The sequence below is a fragment of the Embiotoca jacksoni genome, unplaced genomic scaffold (assembly GCF_022577435.1).
Source record: "Embiotoca jacksoni isolate LCO1_2020_lvr unplaced genomic scaffold, fEmbJac1.0.p SCAF_29, whole genome shotgun sequence".
Lineage (NCBI taxonomy): Eukaryota > Metazoa > Chordata > Actinopteri > Embiotocidae > Embiotoca > Embiotoca jacksoni.
Window position 1 is genome coordinate 3,955,750 of NW_027185380.1, and position 21,692 is coordinate 3,977,441.

A 21,692-nucleotide genomic window follows, 5' to 3' on the forward strand; every position below is an offset into this window, starting at 1 on the left:
TTGACTTCAAACTGTCCAGAAATCAGCTGCCAGACTTTTAACTAAAACCGGGAAAAAGGGACCACATCGCCCCGTTTTATCCTCCTCGCACCAGCTCTCACTAGGTTTTAGAATTCATTTAAGATTTTACTGTTGACTTTTAAGACACTTCAAGTCCTCTCTCCCTCCTGTTTAGCTGACCTGATTGTCCCATATGAACCTGCCCGTTAGTCTGAGATCTTCAGACAAAAACCTCCTATCTGTTCCGGAGACACGTCTTAAAACTAAAGGTGACGAAGCTTTTTCAGTCAGAGCCTCCAAATTATTGAACGAGCTGCATGAGGAAATAAGGTCCGCAGAGTCAGTGACATCTTTTAAGTCTCTTCTTAAAACAGACTATTATCGGAGAGCCTTTGCTGATTTTAGTTGATTTTAGTGATCAATTCTTATTTATTTTATACCCTGTTTTTATTTGTTTCAATGATTGTTTTATGTGATCATCGTGTTGTTAAGACTTGTTAGAATTCACTTGTTTTGTTGTAATGGCTTATTTTATGTACACATCTGCATTCACACACACTCGTACACTTCAACACAGATGCCGTGTTGGTGTAGTTGAGTGTGGAAGGCCAATCGTGACACAATTTGGCCGTAGTCCCATGCATTTTCCATTCATCCCTGGCAAATGGTGAAGTCCGCCATCTTGCCCTCGCTTTTCCTCTTTGCTCTGTAACCAACTCTTCTCCCACTAATGCACAACAGTGTGTGTATGTGTGTGTAAATACATCCTCCACTACGTGAGGCCTTTGTGTCTGAGAGCTTCTCTCAGAACTGAAGCTAACTCTTCCTGGCAGAAAATCCCTGCAGCACCAAAATGTTTAATAAAGTACTTTCCATGGGTACATTGTCATACACCTGCAAAGCTCATTAGCTTCGGGTTATAAAGATGAAAGATTCCAAGGTTTTGTATAAGTCAATTAAAAGAGATGAAAGATAATGAGATTTATGTAAAGCTTTAATGGGTTTTCTGTTAAATGTCTTGTTACAAAGGAAATGCATATTCAAAAGGCTCAGCTTCCATCAGAAGAAGGCAGACACAGGTATCGGCAATGTAGCTCAAAGTATGGACATTAGATCATCTTTATGACATTTTGGTGTTTTTAAAGTCACATAATGAACAGTTATGAATAAAAACTGCAAAATCCAGCATAATGCTGTCGAGGAAAGAGGAAAAACGGTATGTCTGTTACAGACATATTGCATAATGTAAAGTTAGTGACAAAGATCTGCCGCCTGTGTGATTTCAGTCGTTTGGCACTTTAATTCAGTTCAATTCAGTTTCTATTTTGAGTGCAAAACCACAATGTACCATGGTCCCAATACACTTTACAAGCACAAAGAAGAAAAGTCAACCCCATTAAAATATCAATGTCAGGACAGATTTAGCACAGAAAAGTGCTAACAAACAGGATAAAGAGAGCTCCAAGGACCTTTCAGTCTTCATCTAAATGTAAGCTTAAGTAGTTCGATACAGAGGAGGTCTTCCTCCCAAACGCAGGCTGGGAGCTGGTTTCACAAGAGCCTGATAACTGAAGGTCCCGTCTCAGAATCTAATCCTGGAAGCTCTCAGAACAACAAGCTGGCCTGATATCAGTGAGCGAAGCGTTCTGTTTGGGCAACCAGGAGATCCTTAATGTGAGATGAAGCTATAAGTCAGGAGCAGGATTTTAATTGTATTCTCAATTCTTTAGGCAGACACGAAGGTAAGCTAAGATGGGGGAGACAGACGTGCTTTCTTCTGCCAGCTCTCATCAGCACTTTTCTGTTCTGGTTCTGGGTTAGCTGGAGGCTTGTCAGAGCTCCTCGGACGTCCTGACAGCAAGCAGTTACAATACTCCAGCCTGGAAGTAGCAAATGCACGTGTCAATGCCTTCGCATTGTGCCGAGACAAGATGTTCCTGATTTTATTAATACTGCACTGATGAAAGAAGGCAGTCCTGGAGATGTGCTTCACATGTGAGTTAAAGGATATATCCTGATCATAAATAATATGAACATGCTTGACAGAAGTGCTGGAAAATAACTATATGATTGAGTAAACTGTCCCTTCATACCTTTAGGACCAATGACAGTAACTTCAGTGAACAAATGCTGGTCATCCAGGCCTTTCTATCGTTTAGACATGCTTAGAGATGAAAGTAACTGGTTGGTTTCAGAGACAATCTGCATAAAAACTTAAATTTATTAAGTGTTTCTTGATAATATCGCCTGTAAAGGGAGCATGTATAAGGTAAAAAGTACTGGACCTAGCCCTGAACCTTGTGGGACTACATAACTAACTTTAGTGCATAAAGAAAAGACATAATTAACATGAGCATATTCAATCTGTCTGAAGAATATAATTTGAGCGAATCTCATGCAGTTCATTTGATCCTGGCCACATGTTTTCATCTCTGTAATAAGACGCAGTGATCATTAATGTCTAGCAGGACAAGAAGGGAGACAAGTCCAGTTTTGGAAATAACAGGCCGGTTGGATATGGCACTATAATTCACAGATGTGGACGCATGAAGAGTGAAGAAAGAGAGTGTTCAAGAAACAATCTAAATGAACAGGGTTTTGAGGAAATATTATGAAGATCAACATTTGGAAAAAAGGCAGTTTGAGTCTTATAATGAATTAAATGCAGTGCTGAGGCTATCGATGTCCACATCAAGATGAATGTTAAAGTCACCCACTGTAATCACTTTATCTGCGTTAATCTTTTAAAGGAGTTATGTCTAAGTTTAGGCCTCGGGTTGATTGATAAGCTCAAGTGAAGGATCGCTGCCATATCAGCCCCTCGGCTCTTGTGGATTTTGAAGTCAGGTGGTTGTGGAGCACACATGAAGGAGGGTCTGACCAGAGTTGAATGCAGTTCGAAAAGTTGTCTTTGGGGAGTCAGAAGTAGGACAGGTTAAAGCCGTGGGAAGATGGTGTGTGTGTGTGTGTGTGTGTGTGTGTGTGTGTGTGTGTGTGTGTATTTTTGACTTTTGGAGGACTAACTACAGCTGGATCACTTGAACTAAGGCAAAGTATAATCTTTAAATATGCTTCTCTGCTAAAGTTTATTATTGCATCTGCTGTTTTAGGATATCTGGACTGCTGAAGCTTGTATGTTTTCTGGTAGCTGGAATTGTTTGTGATTGGATTCTTGTTTTCACTCAAGTAACTGTGAGTCAAAGACAACAAGTTTAGAGTTAAACTGTTGGTCTTTTATTTCCAATTCTATTAAGGACTAAGTTCTATTTCACTTTCTACCGTTTGAGGTAAAAATACTCCCCAAGAGAAGTAGGGACAAAATCTAGAGACTGTGTGAAAGTTTTCTTTGTTTAGAAATCAGTGGTGAGTTTCTGTTGCCGCCCATTTGTAACACCTGGTGACGGGAGGTCTAACGAGCAGGAGGTGTGGTCTGACCAGCTGTAGCCAACCCTGTTATAAAACCAGGAAGTGTTTGAAGCTTGTCGTATGAAGACTCGGAGGATCAAGACAAAAGAGTCTTTCGTTGGAGTCTCCGAAGACCCGGAGGATCAAGACAAAGGAGTCTTTCGTTGGAGTCTTCGGGGGACACTGAGCATAACTACTACTATCTGAGTATGTGTGGACTTTCCGTCCCTGTGCGTATATCTACTCGTAGATACTACAGGCCTCTCACTCGTTCACACCAACACCGCAACCTTTCCTCTGTTATCTATCCCACCCATTCCACTCATACCCAACACCTCGTCACAGGAGGACTCTGGAACTGTCAGTCAGCTGCAGGACAGACTTCATCTCTGGACTTCCTTGGTCTCACTGAGACCCGGATCACACCGGACAACACATCCACCCTGCTGCTCTCTCCTCTGCCTTCTCCTTCAGCCACACCCCCAGACCCACTGGTGGTGGTGGTGGTGGTGGTGGTGGTGTGTGTGTGTGTGTGTGTGTGTGTGTGTGTGTGGGGGGGGGGGGGGTACAGGTTTACTCATCTCCCCCAAATGGAGGTTTTCTCTGTACCCACTTCCACTTCCTACCTCACTGTCTCTTGAGTTTCATGCTGTGACAGTTCCTCATCCGGTACAATTAAACATTGTTGTCCTCTACCGTCCTCCAGGTCCTTTGGGAGATTTCTTGGACGAATTAGACATCCTCCTGTCAAACTTCCCAGAAAATGATCCTCCACTTGTCCTTCTGGGTGACTTTAACATCCAGACTGAGAAGTCATCTGACCTTTTGCTCTTACTGTCTTCCTTTGCTGTCTCACTCAGTCCTTCCCCTCCTACTCACAAAGCCGGTAACCACCTGGACTATATTTCACCAGAAACTGCTCCACATCTAACCTCACTGTAACTCCACTTCATGTCTCTGACCACTTCTTTATCTCTTACTCTCTCAAATTGACAACCTGACCACATCAACAGATTCTGGACCTGTCCGTCACAACATTCACTCCCTCTCTCCTTCTTCCTCTCTGGCCTCCTCTCTTGATTGTCTCTGTCCTCCTCCTCTCTGTCCTCCTCCTCTCGGTGCTCCCAGAGAGCCACTATGAGAGCATCAGAAAGGAAATGTAGAAAATCTAACCACCCTGACGACCTGCTCTCTTATCAATCTCTCCTCTCCCCTTTCTCTGCCTCTATCTCTGCAGCCAAAAGCTCCTTCTACCAAACCAGAATTCAATCCTCATTTTCCAACCCCAAAAAGCTATTCTCCATCTTCTCCAACCTCATTGACCCCCCCCCATCTCCTCTCCTCCCTCCATCCTTCTACCAAGCCACTTTGTCAACTACTTTACTAAAAAGATAGATGACATACGCTCCTCATTTTATAATCCAGCTTCTGTAACTACATGTCCATCATCTTCATCCCCTTCACTTTCCTCTTTCAGCCCCCCGTCTCCCAATCAAGTTGTTACCTTGGTAAACCCCCCCCCCCCCCTCCCAGAACAAGCTAACGTTGTTCATAAATCCATGTTCAGTGATTTGCATGCAGACTGAAGGTGTGAAGGCTAACCAGCATGTTTCACTTAACACGGGTCCAGGAGCGTTTCAGAAGTGCCGCATTTTGTCTGCTCGTTTTCTCTTACTTCCTGAGTTGGTCATGTTTCCTTGATTGCTGTGCTTCTAGCAGGTAAACGAGGTTAAACAGCTTTGTTTTTGTCCATTTGGTGTTCATTGTTGTCATTTACTACTTTGTGCTGCAGCCTACAGACACAATTAAATCAGCCTGCTGTGTTTTAGTCATTAAAAACATGAATCCTCCTATTTATTGGGTTAGGGTTTATTGCGTAACTATTTCACATACCGTGTCCATTATGGGAGAACGGACTTCTGGTCTGTGTTTCTGCTGACACGCACAACTGGTGAGATATGAAACTTTGACTTCAATGACAGCAATTTACTCTGTTAACCATCTGGAAGACGGAACCGGTCGAAGAAAACCTTACAGATGCAGTTGAAGTGATCAGCTTCACAACCAAACAAAAGAATAGAACTAGAGATAAAAATAGATTTTCCACTTTCCTCAAAGGAACATTGGATTCCTTTTGATATTTGTAAAACATTTCTACTGTCTCGGACGTCATTATCAGGCAAGTTAAAGTAATATTGCTCTTTTACCATTATCAGTTCATTGTAAACTCTTTGCACCTGTCAGAATCCTGTATGAACATCAACTGTGTCGATCAGTGATCTGATTGGTTGGTGCTGTCAAAGTTTGGAGAGGATCTGATCTTCTAACGTTAACTAAGCCTACATTATGCTTTTATGTCTGATGATGAACAAACAAAACGAACATGTGCACATTAAAAGCGTTAAACAATGTTGAAAAATGTATGTCAGATTCTTTGTTCTGCTACAGCAGAGAAGAAAAAAAGAGGAAAGAGAAGGGTATAAAACCCCATGAGGTCTGGCTGACGGAAATGTTGCATTTAGAAGTATGAATGAAGTAAATGCTAATTAACATTATCCTGTAAAAGATACCGCAGGGTTTAGTTTTTACCATCATAAAGTCTCCTCATGTTATTCTGAGCTGCAGAGATGAAATGAGCATCAACTCTGTCAGGCATCCTGTGGGAAATGAAAAACCTTTGTGCAGTTAAACTAAAGCTATTTTCATCATTATGTGGTTCAGTGATAAACTCTCCTTCTGTTGGTGAGATGGTTTGTGACACATGGAAAGTCTGGAGCAGCACAGCGATTCAACTGGTTTCTAAAAATATATGTTGATCTTTATTATTTGTCACTTTATGGTAAAATTGTTTTCCTGTTCAGGATCTTACAGGATTCAGTTTTTCTGATAGGTTTGAGTCTTTCAATTAGATTCTTTGAAGTTAGCCTGGTGCAGGTAGAGTTAAACCCAAAGCTGAAAAGTCACTAATCTCACTTCAAGGTACCAGCCACTGCTGTGGAGCAGTTAGCCCTGAAGCACTGGTAAACATGGGGATCTCCTGCACTTCAGGCAAAAGTAACCCTGCAGCTTTGTGATGTAAAAAAACAAAACAAGTTAAGTCTAAAAAAAAGTTGCAGCCGGACCATCAGAGGCTGCACATACTGCACCTGACTGTAGCTCACATCGTTCCATCAATTATGATTTACACAACTTGCAGCCTTTAAGATAACCAACGATAACCGATCATCACTCCAGCTCTGCACTGAACAGAAAGACTTAAGATTAATATTTTATTATCTCATTCTGGAAATAAAGCTAAAAACAAAAGGAACTATAATTCTTGAAGTGCTCAATTATTCATTTAAGCTACAGAGATTTTCAAACTTGCATTTTTGTGAACCCATTAATAGAAACACCACCAATTATTAAAACTGTAGGCAACAACTCATGGATCTACTCTCCTGCTGAAAATCCCAGTTTCCCACTCAGTGTGGAAATATAAAGATGAGCGGATCACGATGTTAAAACGTCACCAACCAGCTTAAATACACAGTATACTTTATATTGTAATGGTTTTGCTTATATCTGGGGCGGTACATTACAAAAAAAGAAAAAAACAAAAAAACAAAACTCTGCATACTTGAATAAATAAAAAAAAGTCAAATTTCCTGTCCTCACATTCGATCCTTGAATGTCTCACATAACAATGAAAAACTCAGTAGCAGGAAAGACGCTCGTGTTTTTCTCCCCACTTTAATCATTGCCTGCCCTAATACACATTATACAATCATGCCTCACATTCATTCCCTGTCTGGATACACTCATTCCCTTTCCATAATATTTGAACTAATGGAAACAATAATGGAGGCATTCTTCTGAAAGCCACCACTTAAAGAAGACATGCTTCCTATTCAATGGCCAGCAGCCCTCACTTACTGCCCAGTGGAGTGAAGTAGGACTACAAGCCTAAGAAGGACCTGACAAGAGCTCATTTTCTGCATGATAATGGTGCTGTCTTTATTTCTCAGGATTTACTCAGTCAGTGAACATCATACAGTTTGTAAGTCAGACAGAGTTGGAGTTTTTTTTCTTTTTTTCTGCCCTTTGGCAGGGCGAGGCTGGAAGTTTCATCCCTGCTTGACATCCTTGTGCTGAGGGAGGCTACATGTTGGAGCACCACACTTAACAGACCTTATTTAAGCGAGACAGCAAGTTAAACGGTACCAGCAGGAAATCCTGATTGTTTAATCGCAATGATTAGAGCAAATTCAAGCAATCTCTGTAATATTTGCATCTAAAGCTCTTATTTTGACAGCTGATGCAGTCGTTGTTTCTGTATTACAGTCACAGACCTTCTGTTCTGGAAACATATGCAGCTTTTAAGAGTTTGTATCTGTAAAAATCCACTGCAATAAGTATCGCAACCAAAACACCTCCTGGAACACTGAACAACAGTCACAGTATGATCAACAACAACAGGTGGAGTCACAAATATAGTTGATTTATTGATGTGGTTAATTAGTGCCACGAATACAAATTTACAGATGTAAATCAGCCTGCATTGATTCGTGCATTGAGTTTAACAAGTTACGTAACTTAAAATATGTTTATGAATACTAATATCAATGACAATACTAACGAGACTACTACTAATACCAATGTTTTAATTCCATAACAGCAGTCCAACGTAGATGTGTTTACTATGGAACAATTATGCACGTATTTTGGGTGCCGGCGCTGCAGCAGTACTGCAGCTCCCATAATTAGCGTGTATGAGACAAACATTGTGATGTAACCAGACAGCAACATGGGATGAACAGAGATTTAGGAGACCTCCTCACCGCTGCCACCGGCATGTTGACATGTCAGAAACGGAATATGTCTAACACGTCATCTTAGAGCGACAGTGTGTGCTGCAAAGAATGACATGTTGAAAAGTGTTTCACACACTACACAACAAATAACTCATTCAAACAACACAGCTGAGAAATAAGTTCCAGCAGGGTGTAAAATATGTCCTCTCATTTCTTAAAAAAGAAATAACCATCTAATTGTCCACACATAAGGTGTTATTGATGTGGTTCCAGGCATTGTTCTAACAATGACTTTGATGTGTGCTTTTACTCTGCACACAATGTCATTGTAAGGGGACCTTCCTGGTTTGTTTTGTTCTGTTTGTCTCCAACATGTCAGCCCGAGGAGACGATTCCTAGCTGACATTTTGGGGTCAGTGCGCAAAAACCCTGAGAAAAGTCCATTTTCAAAGAACAAAGTGTGCTTGCTTTGTTCTCCCCGGTGTTAAAATATTAATCTCAAATAAAAGCCCATTCCCAGTGATCTGCTTCTAAAGAGGCACATTACACACACGCTTCCTGGACAGCCAGCAAAAATTACTGAAACTAAAGCTAAATTAAAACCATTGTTATTATTGAGGTTAATTTCCTTGGTTACAGATATGACGTAAAAAATAGCACTTTGCTTTGTGATGTTCCTCAACCTCATCGGAGCAGGATGCTGCGTCATGACATCACTGCCAGCTGGTTTCATTAGACTTCAACAGAATGAAACTTCACTTCAAGTGGGTGGACTCTGTGTATGTGCAACCCGGTATTATGGTAAGGCGTGAAATAGACACGCCCGTCCACTACAGTAAAGCGTAAGATAGCTACGCTTGGCGAGGTCTCTGCGTCAGAGTTAAATGTTTCTTTGTAGTGGATTGGCGTGTTTATAGCACGTTTGAAGGCGTAAGTATCACGTGACCATAGTGCTGCAACACGGGTGTTGAGAACAAGTACAAAGGACATTTCTTCGCAGTATTTAGGAGGCAGAAGGAGAGAATTGGTGGCATTAATCACAGACTGCAATGTGGGATGATGAGGTTCATATCCAAAAGCTGACAAACTCGTTGTCCTCACCGTAACCATGTTTTTTTTTTCCCTAAAACCAACCATGTGTTTTTGCTAATGGTTTCGTTCTGGCCGCACACGTAACATTTTCTTTCCACGGGCATCAGCAAACCGCTGACAGCAGCAGCCATCCCTGGCAAAACTGTACTTCCTGTATTTTTCCTGTGTCCGATGCCATCTCTAAAAATTGAGACTTCAACTTCGCCCCCTGCTGTTTAAAGTCAACATCCACAGCAGCACTTCTGCACAGGAAAATCCTGTTTGATGTATTTCCTGCATATACAGTATATCTAAATGTGATTGTATGACCTGAATACATATACAAAAGTGGATGTATCTTCTGGGTCTGAAAAATGGTGTCAATGCAGGAGTGTTATAAAGTACAATACTACTGAGGGTCACTGGGAGCTGCCTTCAGAGAGCCTCTGGCTCTTCTGACTCCCATCCAACTGTCATGAAATACTAAGTGAATACATTTCTCCACAAGCCATTATGGTGTAATTTGCTAAATTAACTCCTGTTGTCTGGGCTGCAGTTCGACCTGGTTTGAGCTGGCAGAAACACAAGTGTGATTTCCCTGTAAAAATGACACCAAAATTGCACTGCAGGAGGACATCTTTACAGACACACCCCTGCTGTGCCCATCTCAGAGCAGCCGGGTTCACGTTGGGCCACGGAAATAGCAACTCCACACAAACATGGAAAAAACCCTCTGCACTGTAACAAACTGCAAACACTTGAATCCATGCTTAAACTGGCTTTTGTAGTGTTTTTCTTCAAGCGTGTGTTCTTTTTAAATTCCTTGGACCAGCCAGGACTCACCATTCTTCCACCTGTACTTTGTATTTCCAACTAGTTGGAAGTAAAATCAAATGTTTGCCTCTGTATTGCATTCAAGTCCTTTCTGCTGCTTAGTCTTACCACCTTCATGTGAATTCCTTCATGACATTATAACATCTTTCTTTGGTGAGCACACGAGTGGAGGGAAGAAATACTCACAGTGGATAGGGTAGTGATCGTGAGATGGAAGAACCACCCGAGGTCGGGACTGCATCTTTGCACCTTGGCAGCGCCTGGAGCTCTGAACTCATCCTCACCTGAGGGAAGACAAGAGTACGCTTCGTTAATTAATCACTGACAATCTTTTCAGATTCCAAACTAACAACTTTTCAGAGCTTTCCACAAACTTCTGCCTGCGTAGGAGGAAGTTAAAAGTTCATGCCACCCAACATCAGTTGAGGAACAAACCTCCTCTGTTCTTCCTTTAGCATCAACTCTTCCACTCCAGAGGCTTCAGATATCAAACCAAGAAACAGAGTTTGATTAGAAACACTAGCTGTGTTCTTTAAATACCAGTGACAAACTTTTAGTTCATGCAAGTAGTTTTATAAGTACAGTTGTGTACAGACAGAGATTTTGGATCTAGTAACTGCTTAGCTGCAGCATTAATAATCATATTTTCTCTCCTAAATCCAACATTAGCATTGAACAATATACAAAATATGTAGGTAACCTTTTAACTCTATTGTTTCACTAAATTATGAATATCACACCAGATCATAAATCTGTGAGTAACTTCACAGACCAAAACCAAACTTTTAGGAATTGACAAATTAAAGGACGGTCCACTATCATGCCTGTTGGGTCAATAAGGCATTTTCCCTCAGAAACTGTTCATCCTGAGATTGCATCTCGGTTTTGGTGGGTTGATATGTTTTGTTGGTTTTACTGCGAGAGAAAACAGCATCAACAACACCACATGCAACGAGGACAAAAAATACCAGCTACATTTTTCTTCCACTCACTTCTTAAAGTCAATTTTTAGCTCAGCTGGACTTTCAGAGCTGTAGAATGTAATTTTGCACAGACAACACTGTTTTCTCTGCTGAGGAAGACTGATCGCAGCAGCCCATAGTTCTTTGAAAATGCAAATGGAAAGTAAGTATAGACTTAAGGGACAAACCAAAAACAAACCAAAAACAAACCATATCCTTTCAAATGCTTTCTGCAAGCCAGTGTGTGAACTTGGCAACAGCTTTTTTGTGGTCCAACCTCGTTTCCAAATGCTGGGATGCTGTGTAAAATATAAATAAACAGAATGCAATGACTGGAAAATCACATACACCCATATTTAATTGAAAATAGACCAAAGACAACATATAAAATGTTGAAACTCAGAGAATTTATTGTTTTATGAAAAATATATGCTCATTTTAAATTTAGTGCCAGCAACATGTCTCAGAAAAGTTGGGACAGGGGCAACAAAAGAAGTTGTGTAAGGAAAAAAGAAACACTCGCTCGAACATCTCACAACTAATTAACTGGCAACAGATCAATAACATGACTGGATATAAAAAGAGCATCCAAGAGCATCAGCAGTGAAGATGGGCGCAATCTAAGAATAATGTTCCTCAATCAATTATTGTTCCTCTTCACATAAAATAATTTATGATTCAGAGAATCCAGAGAAATCTCTGTATGCAAGGGGAAACACCAACAACCAATATTGGGTGGTGGTGATCTTCGGGCCCTCAGGCAGCACTGCATTAAAAACACACTATTCTGGAGTGGAAATCACTGCATGGGCTCAGGAACACTTGTGAAAACCATCATCTGTGAACACAGTTCATCGCGGCGTCCACAAATGCAGGTTAAAACTCTCCAAAGAAGAAACCAGATAGAAACATGATCCAGAAACACCGCCTGAAGAGGAGAGGGAAATGGAACATTTTGTGTTTTTATGTCATTTTATGTCAACAAGTTAAACATGGTAATCAAACCATTTATTCACTCAATGCCTCAAGTTCTTCCACCAAAGGCTTAAAAAAAAATCAAAGGCTGTTCTACAAAAGTAGAGATTATGTCTATACAGAGAAAATGTCCCAATCAGACAAAAGCCACCTGTTACTCCTTCAGCTTGTGGCAACAGTGTGGAAACAGTGCAGAGAGGTTACTACATACTTGAGTAAATGTTCTTCTGGATGAATTATATTTAGTAGATTCTTGTGCTCTCTTTCAAGTAGCTTTTTTTTTCTCCGCAATAAATTGATTTACAGGCAGCTCTCCACTTAACCTTTACTGCCACTTGTGTGTGTTATTTTTTTTTATCTTTGCAGCAACGCCTCAGGGAACCATTACATCATTCTCATTGTGTATTGTTGTGCTTGAAACAGCTGTCTTGCCTCTAATCAAGCAGCTGTTGATACTTGTAATAAACCAAAGGTTTTCTTGGAATTTATTTCAGTTTTAGTTTTAGTTTAGTTTTGTGCGGAAGAACAGCATGATGGGAAGCTCCAGACCAGGTTTCATACACTGTGTTCTGAGTGACATACTTCACTTAGTGCACTAACAGATAGTGTTCTTACGTGTTAGGACTCTTACTTGTGTAGTGCAGGAATTTCAACAGAATTTTGAAAATAAGCACAACATGAGAATATATCACACCGACATATGTAGCCAGAAATAAACTTGTTTTTGTGCCGTGTGTTAAACACACGTCCAGCAGCAGTATGGTGCTACTTAGTGAAAAATAAACACTTTGGGTCTGATTTACTAAGATCTCAAATAAAGGTACTAAATTGCGTGTTCCTTCCAAAAGTTTTCAATTTTTTTTTTTTACCTGTTTTGCAGGTGATTTACTGAGTAATTGCTTCATTGAAATCAGTTTCAAATCTCTGTATTTAAATGAGGTGCTTGTGTGTTAAAGTGATTCCAGTAATGAAAAACAGAGCGACCGCAAAAGGAAAAGTAAATACAATCCCATTGAAATTAAGACATTTAAATGTAAGAACAACAAAACACTTTATAGGAGATTATCAGCAAGAAATCAATACTGTGGTAAAAACTAAAAGGAGAAAAAAAGTCTTCATAATAAAACGTCAACAATAAAACAGGACGGTGGATGAGATCCTCTAACAAACAGAGATCAGCAGGTCCAGATCTTTCTGTGATGAGCAGCTGACTTTTCATTGAGTTCCTGGAGGTCTCGTGAACTTGATGAAGCTACCTGTGAATTCTGCAGGACTCATTCAGGATGTGACAGCTCACCTGAATAACAGGACTGGAGGGAGATCCAAGCAGAGATATGCTGGAACCACCCAGAGGCAGCAAAATGCTGAGTCGGAAGTTCTGACTTTGCTGGTATTTCGTGGCTCCTCTTTGTTGTTGGCTGTCAATCATCTTTCAGTTCATTCAATAACTCAGAAATATCATCGCTGGACAAACGATATGTCTGAATAATGTTTCCCTCTGACATCAGAAATGTTTAACGGGTGTAAAACCTCGTTCTCTCCGTTCTCTGGTTTCCTGCGTCTCCTTCATAATAAGGGCAGCCGTCTCTCCTTCACAATAAGAGCAGTCGTCTCTCCTGATGTTCATCTGATTAAAACCTTCAGTCGTACTAAAATACACAACAATCACTTCTCCTGTTTCTACTTCCTAGTTCAGTAAATATCGTGGTGGGTGATAAATTGTTCTATTTGCATGTTTCCTCTCAGTATTTTACACCTTCAAGCAAAAACATCCAATATTACACATGATGCAGGAAAACACAGAATGGACATTAGAAAGATGAAATCCTCGCTGCACATCGTTAGTAGATCTGATGGACATTGTTTTGCGGGTGGTGAAGTTTGAACCTGATTTTACACACAAACCTTCAGTGAATCAAACCCATTGTGTTCAGGAACAGCTGCAGCTGTGTTTATTTTTATTTTATTTGTTTTAAAATTTTATTTCACTTTATTAATCCCCGAGGGGAAATTTCTTTGCTACAGCAGTGGGGCTCTCAGGGGGGAGCTGCTGCAGCAGGCTGCCACTAGCGCGGCGCCAGGTAACCTGACCTGAGGTGCATGTTTTTGGATTTGGATTATTTGAAAATCCTTTATGTCGGTGGCCCCGCCCCTTCCTCTACGGAGCCAAGATGGCGACCGTTTAGGGTGGAAAGTGTCCAGAGTTTCACACTTCTTTTTTGGGCCGATTTGAGTGCTTGATCCTGCTACTTGTAGTGCACTACATGTTTCTGTACTGACAGTAGAGAAAGATCAGATGTATTAATAGCAGCTGATTTCCACGTAGAGGAACGCCCTGCTTTGCTGCTTCTGCTTCACTGTCATGGTTTACGGAGACTTGTAGTGGAACCGAGCCATCATTAATTCCTCTGGTGTTTTCCCTGCTGTGACAAGTCACAATCTCTGCCATGAAAAACATCTATTGTTTCACTGACTGCAGGTCAGCAGGAACAAGAACAGAATTGAACCTTTTCTGAACTAGCAGCTGTTTCTGGGGATTAATTTTGAAAGCCGTCCCCTAGCAGGTCTTAGCCCCGCCCTAAAGTTGGAACTTTTAAACCTCAAACCATTCTCTGTAAATATAAAAACAACTTCTGTACGAAAACTTGCACGAAGGATCATTCTCACAACCCAATCTGAAAAAAAACATGTAGATTTCGGTTCAGTACGGTCAGCAGCGAAGGTGCAAATAGAACAGCGAAAGTGAGACACTTCACAGTACACAAGGCTTCCTGTTCCTGTTACTTTGCAGCTCTTATATAACAACTCCAGCAGCAGCACCAGCCTCTCTGAGTTCACCAGCAGGTGAAACACAGGCACAAGAATTAATGTTTCAAACATCAGGAAGCAAGAAGTTTCCGTCCCAGAGAAGTGAGCCCAGATCAATAGGTCCTCCAAGTTACTTACAGACTGCAGCTCTTCCTCCGTGTGGATAATGATTTCTGATCACATTAGTCTTTCTTCTCCACAGAGCAATCATCTCTCTAATTGCAGCTCTGAGCACAGAGGCCATGTTCATCCTCACCACTCTATTTAAGCTCACTCAATACAATTAATTGTTCACCAACACGTTTAGTCAGCTTTCATTTCAAACCTGCTTAATGCTGAACTAAGTCTTTTGTGTGGAGCTGTTAGCCGGACTTCAGCAGCCGCTTCTATCATGTGACTGCAGAAAGACTGAGGTCTGACTCTGCTCTATTTCCTGCCTCCACATACAGTAACTTGCTCACTTTGTCTCCTCCGTAGCTGCAGAGACGGACTTCCTACATAACTTTGCAGCAGCTGAGCCTCTCCACTCCTACTTTAACACAAAACCAGGCTTGTTAATTCAATAAAATTGTATTTATATAGCGCCAAATCACAACACAGGTTATTTCAAAGCACTTAACACTTTAAAGTCCTTACAGCAGAACGTTACAACATTATACAGAGAAACACAACAATTCAACAATTCACACGTAAGCTAGGAGGGAAAACACTCCCTTTTAAAAGGAAGAAAACCTCCAACAGAACCGGGCTGAGGAAGAGTGATAAACTGTCCTGGATGAATGTTAATCTCAGACATATTAAAGTTGAGTATCAGTCCCTCAGGCTCCAGACAGCAGTATATCTACAAATGGTCACTGTAAGAGCCAAACTGATGATTTTGTGTGAATGTACAGAGTCTCACCCTTTTGTTTGAGTTAACCCATCTCGTGGCTGGAATGGAGATCTGAGAGATTAAGGCTGGTGAAGCTACCTGAAGTAGGAAGAGTCTTTGACTTTGCATCCCCAAGTCCAGGCTGCTCTTTTGTCCAAGAAAATCTTAAATTGATCTTTGCAATCCTTATTTTCAGTAAATGTTTGAGCATTTTAACTTTGTGTTTATTTATCATTTCAAATAAATCATCGGTTATCTTTTGGATGACACTTTTGTGGACCTCATTATTTTGCATGTGAAGCATCAGAGGTTTTTGCTCAGCCACCTTAATGGTTATCAATTGGAAGGAAATAACCAATACAGTCACAATTACAGTGAGTGGTTTCCATGGTGACTGTAAAGAGATCACACCAGGCTCCTTATCAAAGTGACATGGCCATCCTGTGAGAAACCCCAGAGATACATCTACAGTGAGAACATCACACCGCCAGCTCACTGGGGAAACTCATGATATCACGGCAGCATAATGATCTACTGAGGCATTCTGGGAACTGATGTTGGGCATTCAAAAAATGAGACAGGGGTCACATGACCGAAGAATGAAACGTCCAGCTATTGAAATGCCACGTCAGTGCTTCCTGTCAAACTAATGTGGCTTTTAACTAAAGAAATGAAGATAATCCTGTTGTGACTGCTGTCTGTCTGTCTGTCTGTCTGTCAACTAGCTAATTCATTTATTATTGAATTTGTATTCATCACTGTTACTATACTATCAGTAAGACTTAATACTTCCTGCACACATTTAATGTGAAGGTTTGATCATAAAATGAAGGGATTTCTTCCCCGGAGCCACCGTCGATGGAAACACAGCTGGAGGGTTTTCTGTCGACAGCAGCGTCGGCACCACATGTCCTTTTAACATCACACACGAGTCACATGCTACCATCAGCAAACTTCCTCATCACACACTCCTCTAATGGCCCCTTTTATCTGCTTCAGTACAAACAAATGGAAAAAGTTACGGAAAGTATAAGAAAGGTTTGCCTTCAGTGTGACAGAAAACAATGTGGTCGCCTACCGCGGTACGCAACGATCTCGTGTTAAATGAGAAAACCTGCTGGCACAGGCGCTTGTGTACAAACTGTGGAGCACAGTAAAAATATCTTGGTTCTGTGAATAACTGTATGCTTTGCTATTTTAGAAATTTCTTTATTAAAATGTGCCATTTCACCTCCAGCTGTGACCCAGTTGGGAGCTGCAGAGATGGAACCGGTCTCAGCGGGCTTCTTTCAGCTGACGGTGCACTCACAGCCCGGCAATGACCGTATAATACCAACAGTTACTCACAAATAGGATACACACCCAGTGGTGTGGTGTGATCCTGTTTTCTGTGACTGCATGCAAACATTGGTTATCTCTGCAACGGAACAATGTCAGATTCACTGCCGCTTCCAAAGTCTTCATTTATCGGTTACAGTGACATCAGAGCCAAAACTAAACACCTTCATGAGCACTAACATTTCCTGGGACAGTGGAGGTGGATCACATCATCATCCTGCTGATTGAAATCAGAGTATCTACTTCAGTTCAATTAAAAATTATATTTGTACAATGTTGTATTTAACTTTAATGTCTTTAGGACCTGAATCTGAGAAGTATAATATGAAATTGAATTGATTAGTTTGAAAGAGAATCTGAAAGTGATCATGTCTTTATACTTCCACATTCAATTCTCACAATTCAGACTCAGTTCTTGAAATTCCCCCTGCGTACGAATATCCACACTATGCCATCCTATGTATTATGACAGAGAACGATTTAGCATATCCAAATATACAAATGTAGTATAAAGAAGAAGGAGAAAAAGAAGAAGAAAAAGAAGTTCAAATTCACATCCTTTTTCTTTTTACTTCAAAGCTACGGATCACGACGGATATGACCAAAAGGGTATATATATATACTGTATATATAAATATATTATATACTGCATGCAACAGTACATACTTTTTAAGAAGCTCCAGTATGTACTAAAAGTAAAAATAAATAGTCTGTGATTCAGTCCAGGGTCAGTTTCAGTTTGTATCTCACACATCAGAGTCAATCGAGTTCAGATTCACAGCTTTGAAATAGAATGAAAACTCAACACGACTCTGAGATGTTCTGCCAAACCGAAGGTTCATTCACAGGTTGGTATAAATGTAAAATATGTATGGAAGAAGAGACTTTACGTGTGCAATTGATAGAATAACTGTATTTGTTAATCTGTTAATATGTGTCAGAATCAGACTAAACATAACAGTATATATATAAATAAAGATAAAATATGAATATGAATTATATTTAACGAACTCAAACATGTATTCATTGACATTGTGAACACCTGTAGAAGACACAATGAATGCAGCAGCAGTGACTCAGAATAACGATACGAGGACGGGAAGCTGTGGACGCGTCCACTTCACCCACACACATACTGGAGCTGCTTTAATGTGGAAATGTATGCAAGTCACAAGCAAGCCTGTCTTACAATGAGCAGTTTGGAGGAGATCACCGAGTTCACTGTTCACTCACAGCTCACATTAGCGTTTGACCTTCTCCATGACGAGGTGCTTCACGAGCGCTGCAGCTCGCCAATTAAGTGAAATGAGCCGTGTTCGAATGAAACGCAGCGAATGGAATAAACAGTTTACAACCGCAGTCACACACAGCTGTTTGGACTCCTCTCCCCCGGCAATCAGCTCCAGGCTAATTTAAGGTTGCATGAAAAAGAGCTGCAGAGAGTCTATTTCTGTGCGCAGACAAAAAGCAGATCAGCCGCTGTTAATTAGCCGACAATATCAGCTCATTAATTTGTTTGAAGCTCGTACTCTAAAAACAACACAGCAACTTTGATGTAATCCAGCGTCTTCAGGGTATAAAGTGTAAGAATGCTCTGATTGAACCATGAGAGAAGTGATGGTACAGATAGTGAAACATATGTAGGCTGGATGTGTACATCACACACAAACCCACAGAGCAGAGGAACGTGTCAGACACCCACACACAGGAATCTCTCTCCTGCCTCTGAATGACCTCCATCGGCTGCAGGGGCCCGGCCTCCACCACCCGCGACCCTCACCCGCGGCCTCCATCCGCCCACGGCCTCCACCACCCGCGACCCTCACCCGCGGCCTCCACCCGCCCGCGGCCTCCACCACCCGCGACCCTCACCCGCCCGCGGCCTCCTCCACCCGCTGCCTCCACTCGTGGCCTCCACCCGCCGGTGTCAGCCACTTGTCTAATTGGAAGAAAAACCCACGGCGGAGAAGCACAGACCTCATTGTGCCTTTGATCCATAAAACATGATGAGTTCAATTCCCACCTCCCCCTTTCATTAACTTAATCAACATGCCAGGAAATGAATAAAACATTCAGAATGAAAATGCAAAGTGAAAACAACAACAGGAAGTGGGGAAGAGATCTCATTGACAGTGAAGAGATCTTTATCCTGCACATCTTGAAGAAAGCCTGAAGGTCAGAGCTGTGGGCTAACAAGCAGAGGGCTGCCACAGTGTGTATGTGTGTGTGTGTGTGTGTGTGTGTGTGTGTGTGTGTGTGTGTGTGTGTGTGTGTGTGTGAGGGTAGTGGTCTCCCCTTTACCCTGCAACAACTATCATCCTCTCCACCTGTTCGCACCATCAGCAGACCTACATGTTATCCAAAGGTAACTGACCTGGAGGTTAGATAACACTCAGCTTGGCCGTGACCTGGATGAGTGTTCACAGACACACTGGCCAGATGTCACCGAGTCTGGATGACCTCTGTTGTCTACGTCCTCAATGTTGATCAAATAATCCACATAAATTCAACTAATCCACGACACAGTTAACAAGATGGTCAGAGAAACTGCTCCGCTCCACCTCCGTCCCTCGTGCAGCTGACTGCCCATTAAGAACTCGTAAAGTTTTGTTTTTCTTATCTCCGGATCACCATGTGTCTTTCAAAATAAAATATAATCATGATTATACAAAGTTTATCTCAACCAACCATAACATATTATGGTTATATATATATATATATGTGTGTGTATTTCTGAGGATATAAAACACCAGGCGGTACTTGTGTCACCAAGCTAACAGCCAAATATGTATATATATATATATATATATATATATTTGGCTGGCAAGCTAACAGCCAAAATATGTATGTATATGTATATATATATATATATATATATATATATATATATATTTGGCTGTTAGCTTGGTTAGCATCCCAATATATATATATATATATATATATATATGGATGTTCTGGGTCAACTATTAGTCTACTGGGATGCCCAACAGTTCTATATGTAAAATGATATATGTAAAAAATTAACGTGTTATGTATTATTAATGAATGTTCTCTAGCGCCCCCTGGTGTATGGACACAAAATAAGCTGCTTGTTAACCATAACTAAGGTTTGTGCACAAACGTAGTGCTCAAAAGCACTGCTAAAATATAAGCTACAAATATGTGAAATTGTATACAACTGCGATTATATTTTAAGAGAGTATCCCCCCCCCACACACACACACACACACACCCTCCTCCCACCCCCTTCTATCACAACGGAGTAAACCATGTGTACATCCAAACCCTAATAATATTATATATCAACCTATAATGTGGTAAGCAGGAATGAAACAATTAAGAGTTATTTAATTAATATGTTACATGTTTCCTGTAAAACATATATGATTAAGTGCAAACACATTTTTAAAAAGAACATTGTGCATTCAGTGTCCTACATGTTCATGGAGATACATTTATTGAAAAGGTTCTGCTTAAATTGAATCAATGTAATTGTACGTGTGTTCTTCATGAAGCCTTTATGGCTCTGTGATGTTTACAAGATGAGTTATTAAGCATTTAGTAGAAGAATGTTAAACCAGGTAGAAACAGGCCCAAAGCAGACTGTAGAAGAGATTTAATTGGTCCTTACGCTCCTGAATATAATGCAAAATGTATAATGTATATTGTTGTAGCAGAGTAGTAGTAAAAGAAATAGCAGCAATGAAAGTAGGAATCTTTCCAATACATCTAATTGACATAAGTATGCACTCCATCCTGTCAGGGCCGAACTCCAACACTTTACTCACACTATATCACTTGATATTGTAATCTGTGCTCAGATGGTCTTTAAAGGTCCCATATCACATAAATTCAGATATTTGTGTCTAAGTGCTGTATCAACTGTGTGAAATATAACACTCAGTACACAGAGGAACTTTTTCTGAGGATATAAAACACCAGGCGGTACTTGTGTCACCAAGCTAACAGCCAAAGACAACTTTGTGGTTGGCCTCAGAAAAATCAGTCAATCAGAAGAGAGAGCCACTGCTATCAATGAGTCATAAAGACAGAGACATCAAACAGCCTGTTGTTGGATGAGGTCCAGAGAGGCTTCAGACTGGAGATCTATTGATTATCGACACGTTTTTTGAATTTAAAAATACAAAAATGTCTTGACAGGGATATCAAAGCTGGTGAAGTGTAAAATATGGGACCAATAAAAGATATGTACATGCACATGCAATGGGGATGATTGTGGTACGTGGAAATGTGTGGCATGAGTGTGTGCACGCTGTACCTGCACTGAATCTGCACGTCTGAACGAGACGTGTTTCCCTTGCAGGAATTTATGCAGCAGAACAGAAACGTCCACATTCAGCTACTAAACCCCTCGTGGATTATTGCTGATGTTATTCATTCTGAAGTATCATTAGTGAGGCGGCACGGAGCTGAAACTGAGACGATGCGGATGTGGTCCTCCTTTTTCTCATGTATCCTTGTGTGTCCCTCTGGTAGCAGTTAGTCAGTGAGATTGGAGCAACGGTATTGGCACTAGTTGTGATGTAGTCGTAGTAATAATAGTGGCATTTGTACCAGTGTAACAGTAGCAGTAACAGTCGTAGTGATGTTTAGTGAAAGTATTGTGCTTTCAGT

At 40.9% G+C, this 21,692-nt stretch overlaps 1 protein-coding gene across 2 annotated transcripts in view; it reads right to left on the reverse strand.

Moving 5' to 3' along the window:
• lrfn2b (leucine rich repeat and fibronectin type III domain containing 2b) overlaps nt 1-21,692 on the reverse strand; it is a 138,422-nt gene that overhangs the window by 59,828 nt on the left and 56,902 nt on the right. For both annotated transcript variants that reach the window (XM_069161699.1, XM_069161700.1), the window contains exon 3: nt 10,290-10,387. The gene's annotated coding sequence lies outside the window, so the exon portion shown is untranslated. The remainder of the gene's footprint in view (nt 1-10,289; nt 10,388-21,692) is intronic.